We start from the raw sequence: 26,774 nt of genomic DNA on the forward strand, positions 1-26,774 counted from the left end.
GAAACCAAGACCTACACAGTTTGAGGCTTTAGTGGAATGGGAAGAGGAAGTACATGAGCGAGAAAAACAGAGATCTGGAGGACAGTACAGGTACATGTTTGGGAGGAGACATGATCGTGAGACTCATCATGATCGAATGAAAAGGTGGCGAGATGCTAGTATGTCAGAGGGATTATATCCAATGAGAACAGTTGAAGAAGGAGCAGAGAGGGTTCCTGAGTCAGAAATGAGAAGATATGGAGTTAATGAATATGAAGATGAAGTCTTGAATGACATGATTTACAAAAGACCACCTCCATATAGACCAGAACCAGAAGAGAGTACACCAGTTGTTTCTCCAATAAGAGATACAGTTTGTATCATTGAGACAGAAAATGTGACACCTGAATCAAGAAATGGTAATTCTTTCAGGGAGAAAGTAAATCGAAGTGGTGACGAAAATGCAAGAGAATTAGCTAGAACTACAACAGAGCTGACTGAAAAGATTAGGGAGTTAACGAAAAATCTAGAAGCTGTTACGGTGCCTGTAACAATAGGTCCGGTTATGCCTGTGTTTGACAAGCAGAGGATAGGTGAAAATGGTTTAGTGATTCCATATGTTGGGAATAATTTGATAAGTTCAGTTGGTCCTTCAGGAGATTCAGGAAAAAGGACAGAAAGTAGTGACCTGAGACAGTCCAGCCATGATACATGTAGTGAAATATTAGATGCTAGTGAAGCTAGTTGTTCAGGGATGCCAATTTTAGAACCGCAAAAGAGAGTGGTTCCAGTGAGGAACACTACTGCAATAACAGCTGAAGATTTGAACGATTGGATGAAAGTTCTTCAGAAAAAGGATAAAGATTCGCAAGCAATTGATGTGGCTAGGTTACGGGTAGAATTAGAAGAGCTTGTTACAGGGACAGTTCCAACAGAAATTCTTAAAAGTCATCATGATGGTGAATTAATGTTTATGTGTAAAAATATTACCTGGAGAGCGAGAAATACACATGACAGGTTAAGAGCAATAGCGAATGAACAGGGAGTTGACATTGATAAGGTTAAAGCTTTGCAAAAAACCTACAGGATGGATTTTTCAGAAAAGGACATTGAAAATTTGAATGCAACTGGTAGAACAGGACAGATTAAAGAAGTGGTTGCATTATTGCGAAGATGGGGAGATGTAGAAAAATGGAAGGATAGGTGGTATAAGAAAAGAGAGGAATCTGAAGATAGAACAACTTATTCAGCTTTTCCAGTGAGAGAAAAAGAGAAATCAGTGGATAATTATCCTATGAGAGAAATACCTGGAGGAGGATATGTACATGTTCCATGGACCAGACAGGATATTTTATCATTTACGAATGATTTTCCTCGATTGAGAGAAAAGCCCGTCGAGTGGTATAGGCAGGTAGATAGGTTTGTGAAATTGTCAAAAGTGCTGTGGATTGACCTGAATAGTCTGTTTGATATAATTGTTCCAGCAGATTTGTGGACTGAGTGTAAAATAGTTGTGAGTTGGCCTACTGAGGAATATCCAAGAGATCCAAGAACAGGAGCACCAGATCCAGAGGTAATGAGAAAGTATGATCAGGTGATGGTATACCTGAAGAGTAAAGTACCTGCAAAAGAGACAGATTGGGTAAAAATAGATAGAACACAACAGGAAGCAAAAGAATCAGTTCATGCTTTTTACGAGAGGCTGATACTGGCGTTTAAACAATTCAGTGGAGATGAACACCTGGGTGACAAAGATTTGAGTCATTTTGTATACAGATTTGTATATGGTCTCAGACCTGAAATTGGTGAGAGAATTCGTGAGCATACAGTGGATTGGCAGAGTAAGAAAATAGATGAAATTCTGAGACATGCTAAATACTTCAGTGATGAAATTGAAGCAAAACAAAGAAAGCTGAAAGAGAAAGCAATGTGGGTACAAGTGAAAGTTGCAGAAAGACAGGAAGCACAGTTGATGGAACAGGCGAATAATCCAGGAAATAATGCAGGGAATAGACCTAGATATGCAGGGAAAGGAAAAGGGAATCTTGAGGAAGCGAAAAAAAAGTTTCCTTGTCACAACTGTGGCCAATTGGGACATTGGAGGAATGATTGTACGAATCCACCATTAGTGAATAATGAGGGTAAAACCTTGAATCAACAGGTGCAGAACGAGGGGAATAATCAACAGCAGCAACAGCAGAAAGTTGTGAGACAGCAGAGTCAAGAGCCAAAACCGCCCTTGCCGCAGAATAGAGGAGCACAAAAGTATAATCAGGATTCGGGATTCTACAATGATGAGCAGGTAAACAAACCAAGGCGTTCTAATCAGGTACAACAGTACTTGTTAAAGAATGAAGGGAGTGAGTCTGAGGGTGATTACTGACGGTGCCGAAGAGAGGAGGAAGAGTGCATACTTGGTGCAACTCTAGAAATAGACCAGGCAGGACCATTTGTGGATGGGAAAATAAATGAAGAAGGTGTTACTTTTTTAGTAGACACAGGTGCGACAAGATCAACTGTCAGGTCAACAGATATTAGAAATCTTCCTCTCTCAGATGAAGCAATCCAAGTAGTTGGTGTAGCCAATACACAAATCAGAACACGTCTTACGGAACCAGTAAGAGTACAGATAGGGAAATTTTCAGACATGCACAGATTTATTGTCTGTGACACGAGTCCAGTGAACCTGTTAGGTAGGGATCTGTTATGCAAGATGAATTGCACAATTTTCTGTACACCGGATGGAATAGCTTTTGAAACACCAGATGAGGATGTTTTGTACCGAGTGACTCTAGAAAACAGGGAAAGTGAGTTAATTGGTGCATTTGCTGTGTTTGATCCAGAGGATTTGCCTCGAGAGCTGAGGGACACAGTGAAAAGGACAGTTTGGGATTTTACTGGAGAGGATGTGGGATTGATGAATAATGTAGATCCAGTGAAAATTGCAGTGAAAGAGGGAATTACATATCCTAACATTCCTCAGTACAAAATGACACCAGAAATAATTGAGGGAATAACTCCTATAATTGAGAAAATGATTCAGCAGGGAGTCCTGAGAGAACTACTGAGTAGTCCGTGTAATTCACCGATAATGGGGCTAAAGAAGCCTAATGGGAAATTTAGGATCATACAGGATCTGAGGAAAGTTAATCAAATTGTGGTGGCATGTTGTCCTATTGTGCCAAATCCATCAGTGATCCTGTATCAGATTCCACATGATGCTGAGTGTTATACAGTGATTGATTTGTGTCATGCGTTCTTTTCAATTCCATTGCATCATGACAGCCAGCCGATTTTTGCATTTAGGTTTGGCCAGCGTATTTTAGCATGGTGTCGAATCCCACAGGGGTATACAGAGAGTCCTTCGATATTTAATCAGTTGTTGAAAAAATCGTGGAGAGTTTGATCATGCCTGAAAGTTCAGTACTAGTGCAATAGATTGATGACATACTTGTGGCATCAAAGACACGAGAAGCTTGTGAAGTAGATACCATAGCTTTACTGAATCATCTGGCAGATGGAGGGTTAAAGGTATCTCCAGCCAAATTGCAATTTTGCAAGAAAGAGGTGCATTATCTTGGACATAATATTGAAAAAGGTCTGAGAAAAGTGACTGATGACAGAATCAGAATCATCAGGGAAATGAAAGCTCCAAAGACCCAGAGAGAAGTGAGGATGTTTCTGGGGATGGTGGGTTATTGTCGTCAGTGGATAATTAATTTTTCGCTGATAGCAAAGCCACTGATTAAACTGACAAAAAGTGAGATGACAGACCCATTGGAACTAGATGGGGAACAAATGGCAGCATTTGAAGAGCTTAAAAATAAAATGTGTGAGGCTCCAGCTTTGGGTATGCCTGATTATGAAAAGGAGTTTGAATTGTACTGCAGTGAGAGAAATGGATGTGCACTTTCAGTGTTAATTCAGAAGCATGGATTACTGAGAAGGCCTATTGCGTACTTCTCATCGACACTTGACCCTGTAGCTGTGGGTTTACCAGGTTGTCTAAAATCTGTGGCTGCAACATGCAGGAGTCTGGAACAGAGTGAGGGAATCATAATGGGATATCCTGTAAGGGTATTCGTACCTCACAATGTGGCAATTCTTTTGACAAGAAGCAGAACTCAGTATATGTCACATAGTCGGTTGACTAAATATGAGAAAGTGATTCTAGGAGCATCAAATGTGACTCTTGAGAGATGTGTAAATGTGAATCCAGCGACACTTTTGCCGGATATTGAAAATGTGGGTGTGAAAACAGAAGATGATCATGATTGTTTGGATGTGCTTGAGTACTGTACAAAACCGAGACCAGACATAAGGGATCTTCCCTTACATGAAAGTGATCATGTGTTGTTTGTGGATGGTTCATGCCTGAGAAATGATGATGGTGTGCTATGTGCAGCATAAGTTTCAGAGGTTATGGAAGCATCACCATTGAAAGGAGTGAAATCTGCACAGGTTGCTGAATTGGTGGCATTGACAAAAGCTTGTGAAATTGGGAAAGATTTGAGGACGACTGTGATGACTGATAGTCAGTATGGATTTGGAGTGGTGCATGATTTTGGCCAGCTTTGGCTACAAAGAGGTTTCTTGACATCGAGTGGAACTCCAATAAAGAATGCTGAAGCAATTGGGAAATTACTTGAGGCGATACAGCTGCCTAAGGAGTTAGCAGTTGTAAAGTGTGCTGCCCATGGACAAGGGGAGGATTTTATCACAGTTGGAAACCGGTATGCAAATGACATTGCTCAATACTGTGCAAAATCGAATCAGTCAATTAATAGGGAACGAGAGGGGGAAATGTCTTTTTGCTCTGTGATGTTTACTAATGCCTTAGAGACATGGGATGAAGTGAAGCAGTTGCAGGATGAGGCAGGAGAGGAAGAGAAAAAAGATTGGATTAAGGCAGGATGTGCCCCAAGAGAAAAAGACCATGTTTGGGTCTATAGGGATGGCAGACCAGTAATGCCCAACTCCATTTTGTCGTCAATGGCAAGGATGTATCATGGCCAGGGACATTTGGGGAGGGATGCGATGATAAGGTCGTTCAAGCAGACCTGGTATAATGCAAAGTTCAGGACAATTGCAGAAAGAATCTGTCAAAGGTGTTTGATTTGTCAGCAATTTAACACTGGGAAAAAGACAGTGGTGAGTCTGGGAACAATAGGCAGAGAAGGAGGTCCTTTTACAAGAATGCAGATTGATTTCATTGAAATGCCCCAAGTGAACAGACTGAGATATGTACTAGTTGTAGTCTGTTTGTTTTCAAGATGGGTTGAGGCCTATCCGACTAGGAGAAATGATGGAGTGACAGTGGCAAAATTACTGTTAAGGGAGTTGATTCCTAGGTACGGGTTTCCAGTGACGATTGAGTCTGATAGAGGTGGACACTTCTATAATGAACTCATGAGTTTGATTTGTGAAGCATTAAGCATACAGCAGAAGCTACATTGTGCATACAGACCAGAGGCTTCGGGTGTGGTTGAGCAGATAAACGGCACAATCAAGAATAGGATTGGTAAAATGTGCTTAGCCACTGGCATGAAATGGCCGGACGTCTTGCCTCTAGTGCTAATGACTATTAGATCTACTCCAGATAGAACTACTGGTTTAAGTCCGCACGAGATAATCATGGGACGTGCAATGCGCCATGCATTTTTACCTGTCAATAAATTAATGACAATAACTGATGACATGATTTTGGATTACTGTAAAGGCCTGGCTGACGCAGTTCATTCTGTGTTTCACCAGGTTGGAGAAGAAGCTACCACACTTGAGAAGAAGCAAGCTCATGATCTGAGTCCAGGAGACTGGGTGAGGATTAAGGTGCACAGAAGAAGAAATTGCTTAGTTCCAAGGTGGGGAAGACCGAGACAAGTCATTCTAACAACGACAACTGCAGTGAAGTGTGCTGGTGTGAAAAACTGGGTGCATGCGAGTCATACTCTGAGAGTTCCAAACCCAAAAGAGGGAACTGGTAAGGAGTATTTTGAAGAATCAGATTCCAGTGATGATGAAGACCCAGAACCAGTGAGAAAAGAAGCAGAAAAAACTCCAAGAGAACCATTGGGAGTCTCAGAAAGGAGATCAGATTCTGTAAGAGAGCCGGAAATTTCAAAAAGCAGTGAAGAAAAAAGAAAAGAAAAGAGCAATTCCACAGAGATTACTCCTGAATCAGAAGAGGAGGAGACTGAAGAACCACTTGAGATTATACTTGAAGAAGCAGGGTCAGAAGAAGATAGAGAGGGACAGATTGCGGAAGACCCCCGAGGAGGTGTAGGGAACTCTTCTAATAAGCTAGGTGAAGGGACAAGTAGACAGCAAGAAGATTGCGTGTCGGAGACCCGAGGAGGGACAGGAGTAGGGAAGTCTCAAATAGTGGTGAAAGAAACTGTGGAGGAAAAGAAAACTGCTAGAAAACGAAAACAGAAGGCACTTGAAACAGAATTGGATGAGAATGAGAATGAACAAACAGAGGGTCGAGTTCTGAGAAAGAGAACTTGGATTGGAGAAAGAAACAATAAAGAAATTAGGCCGAAGAAGGTGATAAAAGGAGATCGTTGGCCTAACAACAGAGTAAAGAGATTGAGATACAGAGTAATAAGAACAAATACATCAAATGCTGAACAAGTGAATGAAGTATCGAGTCAAAATGAAGTGAAAAGAAAGGAGCAAGAAGAATCAGGAGAACCTGAGGAAATAAAAAGAATAAGAAGACCCAACCAAAAGTACAGATCACCGGAATGGTCTTATGTGGCACTGTCTGAAGAAGGAAAAGAAGAAACAGTGACTCGAGATAATCCGGAGGGGATCTTGAGAAAAGTGGTTGAGGAAAAAGAAGGAATCTTAAAAGTTATTCTGACTGATATTGGAGAAGAGTCAGATGCACAAGATGTTGTTGATGATCTGATACAATTTGATGTTGCTGAAGAAGAAGGAGTGAAAACTGATGAATATCCAAATTGAGTGAACTGAGAAATCATTTGGAGGAAAAGTGAAAAGAGAAAGTCTGAAATTCAGTTGTCTGAAGTAATCCAAAGCATAATAGTAGTGGAGTAGTAGAGGCTAAGTCAAAAGACAAGGTCAAAGTAATAAAATGGCTAACATAGAGGATAATCAAAGTAGATGTGCCTTCTTTAAAAGATGGTGTAGAATGTGCTGCTGCTGTACTGGATTATTAATGCTACTATGGGGAATTTTAGTTTTATTAGTTACTTTTAAAGTTACATTTGAGATGCATACAGAAAATATGACAGATATAGAGAAGAATTCGCAAAAAATAGTTTTGAATAGAATTAGTAATACTTACATACACAAAGATAGGTCAATAAATAATTTTTCTAGTAATGTTTTTTCGAAGTTGTTGTATGAATATGTGAAAACAATGGAAGTAAGGGATTGCTACATTTGTATGCAATTACCTGCATCCGTTTCAGAGGGTGTTACTTATCATCATTTGCCAGCTACATATGGTATTTCATGTAGTATATTAAGTAGTGTTTTTTATTTGTTAGGGAAAGTAGATTATAAGATGTCTAACAGAGATAGTATATTTGGGCATTTGCCAATGAACAAAGAGCTGAATCCAGCTAAAGAAGCTAACACTTTTGGTGAAATTTTTATTGAAGAAAAAGGATTAACATTAGATTACATTTTTAAGAATAATTTCACTTGCAGTCTGAAAGAAGAGGAGAAAGCTTTCCTGGATATGGTAGAGGAAAGGAGATTGAACATGCATGAGAAAGCAGGGAAATATGAAGTGAGTGAAACAATTTGGGACATTGAGATGGGAAAAGAATTGAGAAATGGGGCTAGTCCAACTTTAGCTCTAGATGTACCACAAAAGGGTAAACTATGCATTACAAGAAGGAAATCCCAATATGATACATATTTTGTTGGGACTAGTGAGTGCCATGATACATGCTTCATTGCAACAGGTTGGGGTTTCAGAGGTGGAGAAGATACAGTTTTCCCAGGAGTATATTATGTTTGTGGGAACAAGGCTTATTACAAGTTGCCTGACCATTGGTATGGCACGTGTTATGTGGGTTTGGTCTTTCCAAAGATTTTTCATATAGATAAAATAACAGATGTAGAACATATTAATTTACTAATGCGTTTCAAGAGAGAAACCTGGTCTGAAATTGTGGGTGATATTTTTGGGGTTTTAATTCCAGCAGTGGGAATTTCTTTAAATGCTTATGGAATTCGGAAACTGTCAACAGTGGTGGATCGCTTATCGACAAATACCGCTGGGGGGTTTCTTTTAGTGAATACGGAATTAAGTGCCGTACGTGCCATGTCAATGCAAAATCGACTTGCCCTTGATATTTTATTGGCTAAGGAGGGTGGAGTTTGTGGAATGCTGAAAGTTCAACATTGTTGCACTTACATTCCAGACGAAAGTAAAGACCTGAAGGTCTATATCAAAAATATTACTGATTTGCATGAAGAATTAGTACCACTTGAAGCTGAGAGTTTATGGACTAAAATAGCTAATAAAGTGATAGCTGTTAAAGATTTTATTGCAAAAATAGGTAGTACTATTATAGGTAGAATATTGTTTCCTTTAACTTGCATAATTATTGCTTTATTGATACTGAGATTAGTGTGTGTGTGTTGTAAAAACAGGGGAGGGAAGAAATTGGATAAAGAGAAGAAAAACAAAAGGTTGAAAAGAGAACCACAAGAAATTGAATTAGAAGAATTGAGGGAGAGTGTTTATTTGGAAACAAAGAGGGATGATGAAAGAGTGACTGGTGTATAGTGTTGTGTAATGAGAAAAATACATTTCCGATTTCTCCTAAAATGGGACTAAATTTTCACTATTATTTTTTTTTTTTTGGGTTTATTTGGTGATAAAATCACCAAAGGGGGGATTGCTAGAGCAGAGTTTTCAGTTTGAAAATAACTGGGTTTTGAAGCTCTGGTATGTCTATTTGTTATATTAATTTACTAATTATTAATTATTAATTATTTGTCTTGTGTAAGTGTTTATACTTACTAATCAATTCGTTTGTTTTAACAAGAGAGAATTACACGTGGGAATGCATAAGTGTGCTATTTAACAATAATGTGCATGTTTTCATGTTTAAATATTGCTGAGTGCTGTTTATTTTTAAGCACGAAACGCTTTTCGAATTAATGCTTTTCTATGTTGCAAGAGCTAGATAATTGCATACACATAAGGGTATTAGTGGGGTTAACACTGTTTAATCACTATGCTGTGGTAACGTTGTTTTTGTCTCTTTTAATTAAGATGGTCTATTGTGGCCTATTGTGGCCTAGACAAAGATGGCCGATACGTAGAGCCTGGCCTCGAGTAGAATTCGTGACGAGAGAGAGCCTTGCTGAATATGGTCCTGAAGTCAGCTGACCACAGTCCTTGCTTTGCCTGATTGAAATTTTCCGTGAGGACAGCAGCAGTTTTGGGCGATCTCCAAATGAAATGAAGCGTCCTTGGCAGCTTTGGGAAACAAAGGAGCTTTAAAGAAAGACTCTGAACTGTGATCTCATTGCCGAGGAGACGTGGAAGTTATAAGATACAAATGTATTTTTTGGTTCCTGTTCCGTTATGTTTATTTTGTGATTTTTCCTGAGCGGAGATTTTTAAATGTAGCGATGCTACATCCTTTCCTTCTCGCTTTGCTCAGAGGTTTGACGGAAGAAGTTAATACAAATTATGTTTTTCTTTGTTCGACTTGCTATAAGAATTGTTAGCCTAGAGAGGGCTTTGCCACTTGCCACTTGCCATTTGCTTTTGCCGCGTTCCGAATCTGCGTTGGTGAGGATCGTTGCTGAGAGGACTTCGTCTTGAGAGACTTTACAGAGAGACTTGTCCTGACCTGTTCTGACATTTAGCTAGAATAGGTAACTATGAGAAAAATGATTTATTCTGATTGATTTTCTTTGACTAATTTTAGATATAGCAATATAACTTTGAATATGGTGTTGGTTATTATTTCTTGTCAATTATTGAGTATCCTATTTTGATTATTATTGTATGGATTGTTTAGATTATGTTTAAGGGCAGTCTCAATAACCAGATCTTATCGACCCCGATATAGATGCAGGGTGTTTAGGAGTTTTTCTTTCCACAGATTATTGCTGGTAGAGTATTTGAGTGTATGTTAGTGAAATGGGCCCTAGTGTATGAAGAATGTATGTGCGTGCAACTGTGAGATTACTCTATCTGTGGAAGTAGGGATATTATATACACCCTGATCTCTATCATTGCCACTTAAAAATCTACAAAGTGCAGGAGATTTTATGTGGTGCTACCTGTCTGTCTCTAAACAGACTTTTAGCAAACATTGTAATACACTCTTGCATTCCCATGGTCTTAAAAACAATAATCTTGATGTTCAAGGTTCCAATTTATTCAATTTTTTTTAAACGTTAAAATGCCACAATTCAAATACATACAACTGTAATTTGATATTTCTGTACACTGATCACTTTTTGGTGATTAGCAATAATCCCAAAATTACTTTTGGAAATGTACTTGAGCTCTTCTTTTTCATGCACAATCTCGCTGCCATTCAACGGTATAAAATCAGGAGAATATGTTTTCTGGGGTGTCAATCCTTTTCCAAATACCTCATAAAATATGTCAAAACTTTCTAGCGGGCGGTGATGTTGGTGAGCCGTGAAATTTGGAGCTGAAATTGGCAGTGAAAAAAAAACTTGGAAAGTTTTAAGAATGTTCACAAAGTTATGTATGCATACTATGCCAGTCTGTCCAGTGTCTTACAACAAAGCAAAGGGCAGGTGACTTTGCCAGAGAAATGCTTGACATTTGTGCATGGTATACAGGGTTTGGGGGCAGAATACGGGACATGGAGGGGCAGTATGTATGGTATACAGGCTTTGGGGGCAGGAGTTACTACCAATGCATCAGGAGTAGCAGCCAACACAGACCCAGCAGCAGTGGGGTTCAAGGTAATTTTCCGCATCATACTTTGACATACGAGTGACAGCAGAGCACCCTCATGAATTTGACAAGCCAGCTTTGGGGTGCATATACCGTGGCTGCCTGGGTTGTACGCAGGTTAGTCCAGGGCACAGAGCGAATGGGACCTATCCCTAGTGGGCAGACAATAAAGGATCAGGGCGTAGGCCCACAGTTAGCCGCAGGCATTCTAAGGGTAGGCAAGGCAGTGGTGAAGGCAGACCCAGCTGTTCAAGGACACAGCGGGCAGCATGGATTTTGAGGCAATACTGGGCAATGCATAGTGCACCATGGTGTGGCTGAATGACTGGAAAGCACGTGGTCTTACAAAAAAGAAAACTACGCTAGAATTGTTCCCAATTGTGCTGGCCCATCATACATGTGAAGAGGAGATACGGGACAAGATCACCATTGCTCCACTAGCTGGTCGAGAGGCAGCTCAGTGCAAACATGAAAATTAAAGCATGCGATGTATCAGGATGCGTGAACTTAATAGCCAAGGCCCTTTTTCACTTACAGATGGAGACTTTCAGAGAAGTGGCCCCTGATGCCAATCAGCAGATGACATGTCTACCCCCAGAGCTGTGAGAATAGATAGAGCAGATGTAGGAGGGCTCATCAGAAGCACGTTGGCAATCAAGACAGTCACAAAGTACTGTAAGTACTTGGTGGCACTCAAGAAAGTAAGGGGCACCACTGCATGGGGGCACACGGCCTAGGCGCGACTGGCAGTGGAAAAGTTCATACATTGGGCCTTTCTGGCGGGATGAACAGGTCATAAGCCCAAACCCATCTAGCAGCTGTAGCACATTTCACTACACTATGGGCCATATTCTCAAGGAGCTATCGCCTTGATCACCTTAACACAGCCAAATATGCGATAAAGTTACCACCCCATTCACAAGCTGGTGCAAACAGCCCATATCACCATTTTTCCGGTGAGAGCAGCCGCAAAAAACATCGCCAAGGATGACCCTGGCAACTATCGCTAATGAGATGCAGAGCAGGCATTCCTGAGCAAAAAGCCACGACAACACCACACCACAACATTCTCAACGACCAGCCTGGTCTGCGATAAGATCAAAAACATGCGATAAGGCGCGTTAGCACCAGGAAACTAACACCTGCTCTGACTTGGTGCAAAGTCAGACTACAACCTGCACCACAAAAGAGAGCCCAGCCCAGAGCCACACCTGAAAAACAACAGATCCATGGTGCCACAGAACATTCATCCCGGAGACCCAAGAGGACAACAACACCCACTGCCATCACCCTCAGGACCCCACCTCCCCCCCATGGACCCCACTCCGGGCACCCCCCACCCATCCCCGGACAAAGATATATCACATCAACCACACGGAATCATATACCAAATAACCCGCATGATGTTGCACAATCACATCTGGTGACATGCATGTGTCTGTCGTCACAATAATGAGCATCACACATTCACCTTCAAAGCAACAAATGAAAATGTATTAAAATAAACAAAGAACAGAAATGAAGACACATGTCGGCTCCCCTCGGGACAATCCGTAGGTCACAGTCTGCAAGATAAAAATCATGATGAGAAAGTGTGTCCTGCGCTCATCAAAGGACAGAGAGAGAGCGAGGGCGAGAGAGAGCGAAGGAGAGAGAGAGCGAAGGAGAGGGAGCGAGTTAAAGATGGACAGGGAGGGGAGCGAGAGAAAGACAGACAGTGAGGAGGAGCGAGAGAAAGACAGACAGAGAGGGTGAGACAGAGATAGACGGACAGAGAGGGATATACGAACAGATAGGGGGAGCGAGAGCTAGAGAAAAGAAGAGAGGGACAGGGAGAGAGAGTGCTGACACTGCTCACCCAGGCCACACTGCCCACCTGCTGCCACCGGTGTGTCTCCAACCACGTGCCGATATGTAGTGCAGTTCACCAGGTCCCACATCAGAGACAGACCCGCCATCTGAAACAGAGTCCAGATACCTGAATGGCAAAGTACTTACAATTGCACAAGACATCATTACCTGACCGCCCCTGCGCACCCAGGCAGCTGCAGCCCAGACCCTTCCGCCGCCCAGCAGTTCATGTCCGCCCCTGCGCTCCCAGGCCTCACTGCTCACCTTGTGAAACCAGCATGTAGAAAAGAGGGCCCACCACGTGCCCCTGCAAGCCACAAGCCCAGGGCCTGCAGACATGGCACACTCCACATCATGCAGCCCCACTCCACAGGCCACCAGGTCTCACATTTGGTGCTGGGTCTTGATTACTCCATGGCAGAAGACATACCAGTGCACCCGGCCTCATCGCAGGCTGCACACCCGCTCAGGCTCATAGGTGCCACTAATGCTGTGATACAGGATTCGATGCCACATGGTGGTAGGCCTGCGCTGCCCGCAGGCTCAGGCCTACACTGCGGTCCAGCAGGGCTCACAAAACCTGAGCCGTTTGGACCGCCGGCACGAGGCATTATCGCAGGCTGCACACCCGCTCAGCACTGAAGGTGCCCCTACCTCAGTGCACCGAAAATCACCATCCCTTGGCGGTGTGCCTGTGCCGGTCGCAGTGTATCCGGTCCCACCAAGTCTGTGCCCCCACAGTCATGGACCCTCTATGATTGGTTATCGTGGTGCGGATGCCATCATGTCCCCTCCGGGCCTGTGGAATGTGATGTCGCAGGGCCCTGGTCCTCCATGCCTACATGCACACCACACGGATACACCCCAGAGAGGTTGGAAATGGCATCGTGCACGTGTGCCCAGCCCTTTTTATTGGCAGGGTCACATGTGCTGTGACAGGTGTGCTGGATGGGTGTGGTGTGGGTGTAAACCAGCCATGAGGGAGTGGCCGTGGCATGCTGACAACTAGACCTGTGAGCAGCAGATCACTAAAGGGGAGTCCTGGCACATGTGGCGTTGTTGTCCCCCCCTGGAGCATAAGCGTAGTGGGCTGACCTGGCGTATGCCACTCCAGCATAAGGGTTTGAACAATGACCCCGAGGTTCTGTGTGTGGTTCCGTGTGGGGCTGGACGAGGAAGTAACAAATGTGTATGTAGGTGTTGTTGTGTCGATGCCACCCGGACGACAATCAACAATGTGTCACCCTGTGACCCAAGTCCAACGACATGAGCCACATGGACGTAAGAGGAATTCACTGACCCCACATTCATCCATGCTACCACACTTGAAAGACCATAGAGACGACACATCTGTGTGATTCGGAATGTTTCATGTACCTTCAGTGGAGTGTTGCATCTGGAGCAGTACAGGGCCATGCAAACCCCACTTTCAAATGTTGGCACGTGGAGGGCCAGCCAGAGTCATTCAGGGAATGACCAGTCTAAAGGAAGTGGAAGAGTTCAGTCCACAGTCTGATAGCAGTGTCATTTGCGATCAAACAGCTTCTGGCAGTCCATGTCGAGGTCCAAGGTGAATGTCGCAGAGTGTATCGGGGGACAGTGGAAGGTGATGATGCAGAGGGCAGAACCAAGCTGAAACCGGCTGTGATTCAGAGATGGATGCTATGGCTTCCTTCTGACAATGAGGGCAGATCCATCCGCATCTTCGTCCTCTGCTGTTTCATGTGCCTCATGTGTGGGTGGTGCTGGCCTTTCTCCAGCACTGTGTGGCAGTGACACCTCAGGGGCCGGAGGTAGAATGTCTGTGGCACTATGTGGCATTGACAATTCAGGGGGCAAAGATGTGGATGTAGTGGTAGCAGCAGCATGCATCAACGCCAGGCCTTGTGACAGCAATGCCATGAGGATGGTTTTGAGGTCATTGTGGAACCCAGCTACCTCTCGTCGGTGTGCAGCCATGGCAGCCGCTCATTCCACATTGGCCCGCTCCATGTTCTCCATGAGCCTCCACATGAGTTCCGACTCCTGGGCGAGCTCTCTGGAGCCACTCTGACTAGACAGTCGTTCTTGTCTCACAGTCAGGACTCTAGCAATGTCAGCCATGGTTCGTTAGAGGGCATGGAGTAGACTGTTGGTGTCCGTTAGGGACGTATGGTATCTAGTTTGTCTGCCATGCCGTCGAAGCCCACCCCCACCTGTTCAGCCAGCTGCTCCTGGCATCCCAACTCACGGCGTTGGAAGGCCATGTGTTCTTCGTGGGGGTCCTGGGAGGCAGCCGTGGTGGTGGGTGCTGCCTGTAGTGTGGTCTGTGCAGGAGGTGGGTTCTCCTCGTTGCAGCTGGGCTGCCCTGCTCCTGGAGGTGTTCTGCGGAGACTGTCAATGAACTCTCAGAGGGCGTCGGAGTCGAAGGTGTCGTGGTCCTCTTTGTCATCAGAGAAGAGAGGTTGGGACTGCTCTGCAGGAGGTGGTAATTGTAATTGTAATTGCAATGTGAAGGAGATTTGCATTTTAATAATGTGTTCACGTGTGTTGTCTCACTGTACATGTTTACATACAGACTGCATGACTGTGTACATCGTGGCTGTTTCGGAGGGGCTGCCCATTTGCTGCGGGACTGTGGACATTTCGACAACATCACAGCTGTGTGTTTGTATTTGTACATTATCAACTCACGTTTCCCTGCAATCCCACTTCTGATTGGCCAGTGTCCACACCCAGTCGGCACCAATTGTGTCCTCTGTTCTGTGGTGAACGTGTTGCGGTTTGTGCCACTTCGTTGTCGATGTTGATGTGCTGTGCACGTGATGTGTGTGTACCGCATTTTGGGGGAGTCGCCCCTGCAGCTCTGATTTGGCAGCCCCTTATCCCTTACATGCGGTGTGCCTCTGATTTCTGTGCTCATACAATGCTGAAATGTTGCATACTTGGGTACATAGTTCTCTTGGTGGAAGTTGGGGTCTGGGGCACTTAATTGTGCATGTGTGCCATTGTGCCCATCTTCTGCCATCCCTGGTTGTTACTCACCCTCTTACTGTTGTGTCCGGTCCTGTTGAGCAGAGTCCGGTCCCCCAACTCCTGCCACCGTCTCCCCACTGATGACTGTGGACACCATTTCCTCCATGTCGTCCAGCTCCTCCTGTGGCACAGGACTGCCACCTCCAGTCTGCATTGCTGCCTTCCGGTTGTTGGCGAGTTTCAGCTTGGTTTTGCGTTTTACGTCATTCCAGCACCTCTTGACCTCATCCATTGTACTCTTCAGCACTCCGACTGCATTCACCTTGTCCACGATGGCCTTCCATAGTCCATTTTTTGTCGCCAGTGACACAGTGGAGGTGACGAACAGTTGTTGATGGTGTTCGACCACCTCCGTTATCAGGATCATGTTCTCCTGCGGACTGAATTACTTCTTCCGACTCTTCTTCTCCTTGGCCTTCCCTGTCCTCGAGGTCCCTGGCTGGTCCTCCGGGGGGCTTGTGGGGTTCTAGTTCTCCTCAGTACTTGATCCGGCAACATCCATGGTTCTTTGCTGTAGTTTGGCATTTGTTTGTCTGTTTTTCTCACCTTTTATGGTGATTGTTCCTGCCTGACGCATGTGGATTGCAGGCCTGTGGCTGGTTTTCACTGATTTTTGTATCGCGATTGGCATAATTGCAGCTGTTTTTGCGTTCGTGTTTTGCTTTTTTGCGGCGTGGCGTTCATTTTAATGAGGCCATTTGACGCGTTGTCTGGTGACTATCGCATGGTACCGCCATATTGTGATTACCTGGTAAACACGGCATGAATTTCCCGCGATGGACTGCGATGTTGAGAGTTGCGTTAGGTAACTTTTACGATGGTTATCACACGTTCTTGAGAATATACCCCTATAGGTACAGACCCCACGTGCAACCACTATTGCAAATCGGCCTTGAGGGTTGGGGCCGTCTTCAAGGCATGCCCAAAGATACTAGATCACCCATCAACTTTGAGAAAGTGGGGAACATGCCAGGGCTGTTGCCTTCGTTATGCATGTTGCAGTAGAAGAAACAATGTTAATGGCGGCATTTGCACTGGCATTCTTTGGGCAATGCGGGTGAGTAAGGTGGTTTCCCCGGCCAAAGCTTTTGTAGGGCACACAAGGGCAAGCTGTATACATACATGAAAAGAACAAGGGGTTCAAGCTGAGGCATTCAAAAATGGACCAGTAGAGGAGGGGCACATACTTATAGTTAGAGTGAATAGAATTGGCCAAATGCTATAGAGTGTGTTTAATGAAGGCCTTTCTAGCAATGAAGCCACTGGGGGGGCTGCCCTTATTCATTTCTGCATAGGGTACCTTCTTGAGCAAATACCATTTCATGGCAATGATGCACAGGGCCATCAAAGGGGTGAGATTGCCAGCTAAACAACTCGGTACGTATTCCTTGTGGATAGGTGCAGTGTCTTCACCAGCACAAGATGGGCTGCAGAGGAAAGCAATTTGGAGGCTGGGCAGGTGGGAGTCAAACGCTTACCAGATGGCTTTCGGGATGGCATGGTGCTGACATTTTTAAAACTCCTTCAGGGGACCTGCAGAAGTAGAAGCTGGTGTGGCTAGTAATGGCATTCTTACATGGCACGAGCACAAAGATGGGCAGAGCAGAGGAAGGCGGAAATTCAAAGGGGTATGGTTGGAGAGCACACAGGTCAAATGGTTCGGCAGGTCCGGTATGACTTGGGATCAGCTGTTCGTGATAGTTAGGGGCTTGCTGAAGAAAAGGCACAAACCAGACGTGCTGGTCATACATCTGGGGGAGTAAATACTTGACAAACTGGGAAGGAGTCAGGTGCTGGAGGTAATGAAAAAGGACAAGAAAGCGATAGCACCCCTCATGGGATCCACCAGCATAGTGTGATCTAAGCTGTTACCAAGCATCAACTGGAGAACGCAAAAGATGGACGCAGTGGAAGTGTCACGTAGGAAACTGAACATAGTGATCAACAAATTCTGCAAGGGCATGGGCTGGGAGTTTGTCAGACACAAGTTGATCAACCGGCAGGTCTAAGTATTACATCAAGGAGGGGGTTCATCTATCAGGGGTAGGGCTGACATGTTCCTGCAGAACATTACAGGAGTACCAGAGCTAGTAGGCTGCACATAGGACAGGCCATAGTCACTGTATGAGGGAGCTGTAGGGGCTGATAACCACTGGGCAGTGAGGGAGACAGGTTTAAAGGGGCCTGTGGGTCTTAGGACGACAAATGACAGGGGTAACAGGGAAGGAAGTGGGGGACGATGCAGCAGACACAGCACCTGCCGCCCAAAGGGGGCCACCCGGCTCGTGAACAGACATTGGTGTCAGGACTAGGCCTCGATCCCGCTCAAAGGTCTCTCCCAGCCAAGTCATGAACTAATTATTTTTTTTGTGATAAGATGCATAGTTTTGATTGCCTAGTGGCTAATCAGCCGAGATCATGTTATATGGACTGATACCTTTCTCTTCAAAGATCGGCTGAGGTTGGTTAGTGGGATACGGGAAAGATCGCTGTGGGATATGAAGGGGACTGAATGGCAAAAATAGCTGGTTTAGTGAAGAGGGCTTTTTAAAGTTAAAAGAGAATGACAAGAAAACATGGAAATTTCTCATATATTACAGCAGAACTAACATGCAGTTTGGTAGAATATCTCAAAAGGAGATTGCAGAGAATTTGTCTTCCAAGAGGTAAATTAATGTGTGCAAAGAATAGTGCATGCTAAGGCAGGGGTCTTTAACCTTTTCTGTAAAAGAGCTACTTATGTTAGATGAAAATCATCCCGAGCTACTGATATTATTACTATTAGGAGCGTTGTAATAGTGACCACATTAGACAAGATTACATTAGTGGCCACCTCATGCAAGATTGTCAGCAGTGACCCCTTTGGGCACCAGGCAGAGTTGCCAGCAGTAAAAAAGGCTTTATAAATTCCAAGTTCCTCTACCTAGGTAATAGATACCAGCGGTAGTTACAATACCCGTGGCACAAAGGATATGATATCAGTATAACACCATATGATTTTGTATTTGAATATCAGCTTTCAATATAGTTTGGAAATTGAGACATTTTTCTCCAAACATCAGCCTATGAGCTCTGAAAATAAATTTTTTTTGTCTCAAATAAATTTTCTCAATTTTGTTGCATATATTAATGAGGCCAAGACAAAGCGTCGAATTTAGCAGGCTGGGCTGCACGATGGATAGCTGCTTACATTTAGGTGGAAAGATACTAGTAGCTCACAAGCTACTCGTTGGAGTAGCCTGTGCTAAGGCAATAGCAAGTTTTTATACTAAAAAGTGTACCGCCATGCCCATTTTGCTCTTAAGCTTAATCATCAGTGACCTGACGTATGATCCTTGCATTGAATTTGTTTCACAAAGTGTAATTACTTCATCTAAAGCAGGATTCAAACTGGGAGAGGAGCCAGTTCAAGGGGCATATTTACAAGGGAATTGCACCACCGGAGTGTCACTTTTTAGGACGCTCGGGTGGGGCAATGCCCTGCTCCATATGTACAAGGCAGCGTTAATACACTTTTCAGGGCTTGACGCCGCTTTGGAAATATTGTCCCCTTTCACGCAGGTGTCTGCATGAAAGGGTAGTGCAATGGGTGTTGCTGTGAGCGTTCCACCGCAACACTCATTGCTTTTAATGCTGCTCCAGATTTACAAGGATGTGTAAATCTGAGGCAGCACTAAAAACTAATGCCACTGTAAAGCAGGCCTTAGATTGACACAACAAGGAGAAATACTTTTATTTCTCCTTGTGAGGACCTGGAGTTATCTATACAACCACGTTTTTCCCGCCTGCAACTTACCATACGCTGACTCCACCATCAATCTTCCTCACTGCCTCCTGACTGGTTCATGCAGCCGATATGTCACTTCCCTTGATGACTGCAGGGCACCGGCCAAGTACAGTTATGTTACGCTGTGAAGGCATCTCTGTTGGTTGGACAAACTCTTTTCCTACTGCTGGCCTTCACTGTGCTAGAAGTCCAGCTCCTGTCTTGTGGTGACCCTACGCGCTGAAGTCCATGCGGTGCCCTCCCCCACCATTAACTCATGCCGCTGTTTGTTTTTTAAATTACGCTTCAATCGGCATAGATGCAGCTACGTGCTGCAGTCCGTGCGGTGCTCTCCCCCTCCCATTCCCTCATGTCGCGTCCTCCCCCACCATTAACTTATGCAGCTGTTTTTTTTTACACGCTTCAATCGGCATAGATGCAGCTACGTGCTGCAATCTGTGAGGTACTCTCCCCCTGCATTTAAAAAAAATGCTTCAATCGGCATAGATGCAGCTATGTCCTGCAGTCCATGCGGTGCTCTCCGCCTCCTTTTTAAAAAATGCTTCAATCGGCATAGATGCAGCTACGTGCTGCAGTCCGTGCGGTGCTCTCCCCATCCTTGTAAAAAAATGCTTCAATCGGAATAGATGCAGCTACGTGCTGCAGTCCGTGTGGTGCTCTCCCCCTCCATTACCTCATGTTGCATTTTTTTATTTATTAATGCTCCTATCGACATAGTTGCAGCTACACGCAAAACTCACTGCTGAATAGCTGTGGTTAGGCAATTTATTAAAAATTATGTGCCATGGCGTCATTATCAGGCACATCGTTTACGTGAATATTCTGTTGGAAAAGGGAGCACTGTAATACTGGCTGACTTCTCTTATTGTACAGGCCATGTATATATGGAGGATGTGTGGCTTAACGGCTAAGGCGTCCGACTCTGAAGCTGCAGAAACAGGTTCAAGTCTGGCAGGAGGCTCAAGTATCCTGGGATGTACTAATTAAAGGACATGTGTGAGATCACTTTTACTTATAAAACTATATTTGCAGAAGGTTTATTCTGGCATTAGTTTACTATTTGGAAACACTTCCGGAGTGATACAAGTAATAAGCATTTGCAATGCAACAGGTCTCGCACTTACGCGAGTTTCAGCTAATGGCATTGTAAATGACAATGCCTTTTATTTCTCTTTTGGTTTTTGAAAGATAAATAAAACTCATTGTTATTTGCAATGCCAGTAGCTTAAACTCGCACAAATGCGAGACCTATTGCATTGCAAATGCTTGTTTTTGCTCTTTCTATGTGTGCTGCATTCTGCAACACACATAGAAGGAGCAAATCGACTTTAATAATTGTTTATATGCAGTAAGAGACACCTTGCTGCACATAAACAATCCATCCTGAAACACAGACACCCTTGCACCATGGCCAAGGATGTCCGTGTTGGCGCTTCGCAGCTTTTTTAGCACCGGCGCTAGGGAAAACACAGGGGTGCGCTGTATCCTTGTTAATACGGTGCATCCCTGCATTTCTGAAAGGGCGCAGCTCAGCGCAGCAGATTTGCTTGTGGGGCCACGCTGCGCCATTTCATTGTAAATACCCCCACGCTTCACTTATAGGCAGTGCTTTAAATGGAAAAAAATAAGTGCAGGTACTCATCAAACTGGGTTAGGGGTGTGGCTAGTGGGCGGGGCTAGGGGTGGGGCTAGGGTGGGATATGATACAATGGCACTTCTTCCATCTGATGTGTATTCATTTTGTACTTGCATTATCCTTGTTAGTAATCTCAAATTCCCATATGTGCAGATTCCCTCTGCACATGTAACATAACACATGCTTAGTAATTAATAGCCATTTTGCTGTTATGACCCACTAAAATATGTATGCAGCACATTGCACTTAAAGTGATCTTGACATATTCTGTGTGGTCTTCGGCCAGAAATGTTTTCACACTGCTCAACACTGTGTGATTTTTAAACCTTCCTTGTCTGATCATGAGCCGTTGCTGTGATTTAGGCCAGTGAACTTCTCAACACCTACACGTAAAAGACATAATGAAACTGAGCTGCTGTTGAACGGTTCCAGTTCCGCAGGGGCTCAGTACAGGGCTACACGGGCAGTTTGGCTGTCAGAGTATCAGAGAGGCAGTGGTTGAAGTGGGCGGGATCAGCAGGGCACGGCGTGCCCTTACTTCTTCAATTCCAAGGTTTCCGTTCCCCTACTTTTTTATTTTGAAAATGCGTCCCAGGACGCAAGTAATCTCCATCGCCTATAAATAAAGCTCGGCGTTCGAGGACGGGCGGCAGAGAAGTAACAGGACTCTGTTTTTTCCTTCTTGCCCAGAGAAGAAAAATACAGTGTCCACTTCTGCTCTGCCACTTCAGCTGCCCCTCCAGCTGCCCCTCCACTCTTTCCTTCTTCCCTCTTTTTCTGTCTAGCAGTTCTTCTTTTACTGAAAACCGTGACTTCAAGACGGGGTTCTCACTCACTCTCTTTCCTCTCCTTTCTTTTATTTGCTCCCCTGTGAAATGGATCCAAAAAAGAAAAACACTTTTGCTGGAAATTTCCTATTTTTCTGACATTTTAATTCCAAAGTGCAGCATCGGGAATAAAAGGTTAAAAATATGGAAAATAACTAAATAAAGTAATATAGAGTGGTAGCAAACTGGCCAAATTGATTTAATTCACACTCAACCACAGCGCCACTTTTACAGAGTTTGCCAGTGAAGCGCTATTTTTGTTTTCTTGTCTTTGTTTTCCCTGGGCTTGCAACTAGTGCACCAATCCTGGAGGTACTGCAATGTGTGGATTGCAAAACAAAATGTGTGCTGCGGCTCTGCGTTCAGGGATGTGGTCTTTTTACCATACAGCAAACGTTTTGTAAGGATATAAGCAATGGACATTGAAATAGGTCCATTTAGGGACCTGTAGTCATGTCCTTAACTTTTCAGGCAAAGGCACTCACTGATTTCTGAATACTGAGTGGAAAAGCGTTAAAGTAACCATGTTGTTCCTGCTTACATTTCACATGGTTTGCTTAATTTTGCATTCCCTATGAGTGTTTGCTTTTTCCAGGATGTTGTTAATCTTTTTTTGTAGGCCGCATATTGTTCTTGTCTAGTGCGTCATTTAAATTGAGGCGCATCCAGGTGTTTAAAGCCGGCAACAATTGGGTTGTGGTTGAAGGCAGTATGAGTTTTTCTCAGTGGGGCGGTATGGTGTTCCGTGGAGGAGAGGATGTGGCACTATGGCCAGAGCTGCTGAATTTGGAACTGGGGAACCAGACCACTCTCCTGAGAGCGCACAATCCCATGCTAGACCGTAGAAGGCTTCACAAGACCTTATAAGCCCTGGTGTCTTAGCACCAGCAGGTGGGCCTTAGCTGTGGCAAGTGTGGGTTAACCTCTGACCCTTGGTTAAAGAAAACTCTCTCCCCAGCAAATCCGCTCATACATCACTGCCGCTTGAGCCCCGAGCCCCCTCCTGGGAGGCTTTGAGACCCCTTGCCTGCCAGTGTTCCTTCTGTGTGCCCTGCCTGTTGCCTGCCTGACTCTGCCCCCTGGGGCTCGCTTGCATTTCCTGGTATTGTCATGTCTGTCTCATTTCTGCCACTGTCATGGTAATTGTATATGTAATTGTATTCCTGGTATTGTTTTGTGACTTTTTACTTGCATACTCCTGTTTTTGCCCATTCTCGCCGCTTCCTTCTCCTGTCGCTTCTGCCCCTGTGGCCCTGCCCCCTGTCGCAGCCACTTCCGCCTCCCAGCTGCTCATCCCTCCCCTACTTCATGGTGGCCGCTGCGGGGGAGCACGATGAGATCCTCTGACCCTTGGTCGAAGGCATACTCTCTCCCCAGCAGCTCCGCTCATACATCACCGCCTCTTGAGCCTCGAGCCCCCTCCTGGGAGGGTTCGCGACCCCTTGCCTGCCAGTGTTCCTTCCATGTGCCCTGCCTGTTGCCTGCCTCACTCCGCCCCCTGGGGCTCGCTCGCATTTGCTGGTATTGTCGTGTCTGTCTCATTTCTGCCACTGTCATGGTAATTGTATTCCTGGTATTGTTTTGTGACTTCTGCCCCTGCGGCCCCGCCCCCTGTCCCAGCCGCTCCTGCCTCCCAGCTGCTCGGCCCTCCCCTACTTCATGGCAGCAGAGGAGCGCGAAGGCATGCCTAAGGCAAGCCCGTCTGCACCTGACCGCGACCAGCGCCAGGAACCCTGGATCTACTGCCCTCCATTGTTACAAAATCACTGCACTCCTCGCTCTGAACCCCGGAAGACCCACAGACTGCCAACAGGCTTCACCGCATACGACCCACGGCCAGTTCTCCTGCCTCCACTGCCACCGGACTTTCACCACCACCCCGACCCGCAACAGCACCAGAGCCAGCACCAACGACGCCCTCAAGTGCATCCTCCTCAACGTGCGCTCCGTACACAAATACGCCATGGAAATCTGGAATCTACTCGACACTCTCTTGTCCGACATTGCCTTCTTCACAGAGACCTGGACCAACGTCACCTCTGCCCCCAACATCAACAGTGCCATCCCGGACTGTTACAAGATTCAGAGGAAGGGCCACCCCAACCACCTGGGAGGATGCCTCGCCATAGTCCACAAAAACCTCCGCCTCGCCACCTCCAGCGAAACCTTCCCCTCTACTGAACACCTGCTTTTCCAGATCCACACCAGCCCTAAGACCACACTCCGTGGAACACTCCTCTACAGACCCCCCGGCCCCCGGACACCATTCGCCACCACCATCACAGACTTCATCGCACCCCACACCATAGCATCAATCAACTACATACTCATCGGAGACCTCAACTTCCACCTTGACAACCCCAGCGACCCGAACTCTACCAACCTCTGTAACAACCTCCCCAACATCGGACTCAACCAACTCATCAACGCACCGACACACAGAGCAGGACACACCCTCTATCCCATATTCGCTGCAGGAAACAGCGTCCACTTCAGCCACACAACGCGGCCACCCTGGACCGACCACAACTTCATCCATTTCACCGTCAACAAACCCAAAGCACCCATACCAGCCCGCCGCCTGCAACAAAGGAACTGGAGCAAGGTCACCAACGAGCAACTGAACTCCATCCTAGTCCGAGACAACCACACCTGGGCATCCGACGCAAACACCGCAGCCAGAGAACTACACTTGTGGATCTCCAACTGAGCAGACGAGCTCGCCCTGTTACACAACCCCAGCAAACAACGCCCCAGAAAAGCCGCCTGGTTCACCACCGGCCTCCAAGAATCCAGGCACACCTGCAGATGCCTGGAAAGGAACTGGAGGAACACCAAGTCAACCGACAACTACTCCACCTACAAAGACGCCATGACGGACTACCACAACCAATTCAGAACAACCAAAAGGAACTTCATCCACAACAAAATCCTCATCAACTCCTCCAAATCCAAGGAACTCTTCAATGTCATTAAGGAATTCACCAACCCACGCAGCGAAACCACAGACATCACCCCATCCCAAGACCTCTGCGACAAGCTTGGAACCTACTTGCACCTCAAGATCAGAACACTCTACGACAACTTCATCGACCACCCAAAACACCTCATCCAGTCCCCTGCCTCCCCAGGGCGCCAGCCAGCCCACCATCGCCAACTGGACACCCTTCATGACCGTGGACACTGCCATGACCATGAAAGGCATCCACCCAGGGGCCCCCACCGACCCCTGCCCGCCGCACATCTACCACAGAGCCACAGACACCTTCGCGCCCCAGCTACAACACACCATCAACACCACCTTCAAAACAGGCACCTTCCCGGATGATTGGAAGCACGCCAAAGTCAGGCCCCTGCTGAAGAAGCCCACAGCTGACACCACTGACCTAAAAAACTACCGGCCCATCTCACTTCTCCTCTTCGCAACCAAAGTGGGAGAGAAAGCAGTCAACAGGGAACTGACACAATTCATAGAAGAGCATGCCGTCCTCGATCCGTCCCAATCCAGTTTCCGAAACAACCACAGAACAGATACCGCCCTACTTGCCGCCACAGACGACATCCGCACCCTCCTGGATCAAGGCCACGCCGCAGCCCTCATCCTCTTTGACCTGTCTGCAGCCTTTGACACCGTCTCTAACCGCACACTAGTTGCTAGACTACACAACGCCGGCATTCAAGGAACTGCCCTAGACTGGATCCGCTCGTTCCTCACCGGAAGAACACAAAGGATCAGACTGCTGAGCTTCCTCTACGCCCCCACGGTAATCAGCTGCGGAGTCCCACGGATGTCATCTCTGAGTCCGACCCCCTTCAACATCCACATGGCCCCCCTCGCAGACATCGTCCGACAGCACGGCCTTAACATCATATTCTACGCCGAAGACACCCAGCTCATCCTCTCCCTCACCGAAGACCCCACCACCGCAAAACTCAACTTCCAAAGAGAAATGCAGGAAGTCGCAGTCTCGATGACCAACAGCTGCCTAAAACTCCACGCTGATAAGACTGAAGTCCTCATCCTTGGAACCACTCCTTCAGCATGGGACAACACCGCCCACTGCCCTCGTCAGCCCCCTTCCCCCTCAGACCATGCAAAGAACCTTGGCATTGTACTCGACTCATCACTCACCATGAACCGTCAGGTCAACGCCGTCACCACCAGCTGTTTCAACACCCTCTGCATCCTCCGAAAGACCTTCAAATGGATTCCCCCCGAATCCAGGAAAACAGTAACCCACGCACTCTTCACCAGCAACTCAACTATGGCAACGCACTCTATGCTGGCATCCTCAAGTCCCTACTCCACAAGCTGCAAACAATACAGAACACCGGGGCCAGACTCGTCCTCGGCATCCCCCGGCACAAACACATCAGCCAACACCTGTGGTGACTCCACTGGCTCCCTGTGGAGAAGAGAGTCACCTTCAAAATCCTCACTCACGCCTACAAATGCCTGTACAACAATGAACCCAAATACCTCAACTACAGAATAAACTTCCACGTACCCAAAAGAAACCTGCGATCAGCCAACCTCGCACTGGCTGAAACCCCCCGCATCAACAGAGCCAGAGCAGAAGGAAGATCGTTCTCTCACATCACAGCCAAGACCTGGAAAAAACTTCCGGTGGACATCAGACTCTCCTTCTCCCTGGACACCTTCAGGAAGACGCTCAAGACCTGGCTCTTCGGCTGAACAGAGCGGCACCAACCCCACACACACCCTACCCCAGCGCTTTGAGA

The sequence above is a fragment of the Triturus cristatus genome, chromosome 5_2 (assembly GCF_964204655.1).
Source record: "Triturus cristatus chromosome 5_2, aTriCri1.1, whole genome shotgun sequence".
Classification (NCBI taxonomy): domain Eukaryota; kingdom Metazoa; phylum Chordata; class Amphibia; order Caudata; family Salamandridae; genus Triturus; species Triturus cristatus.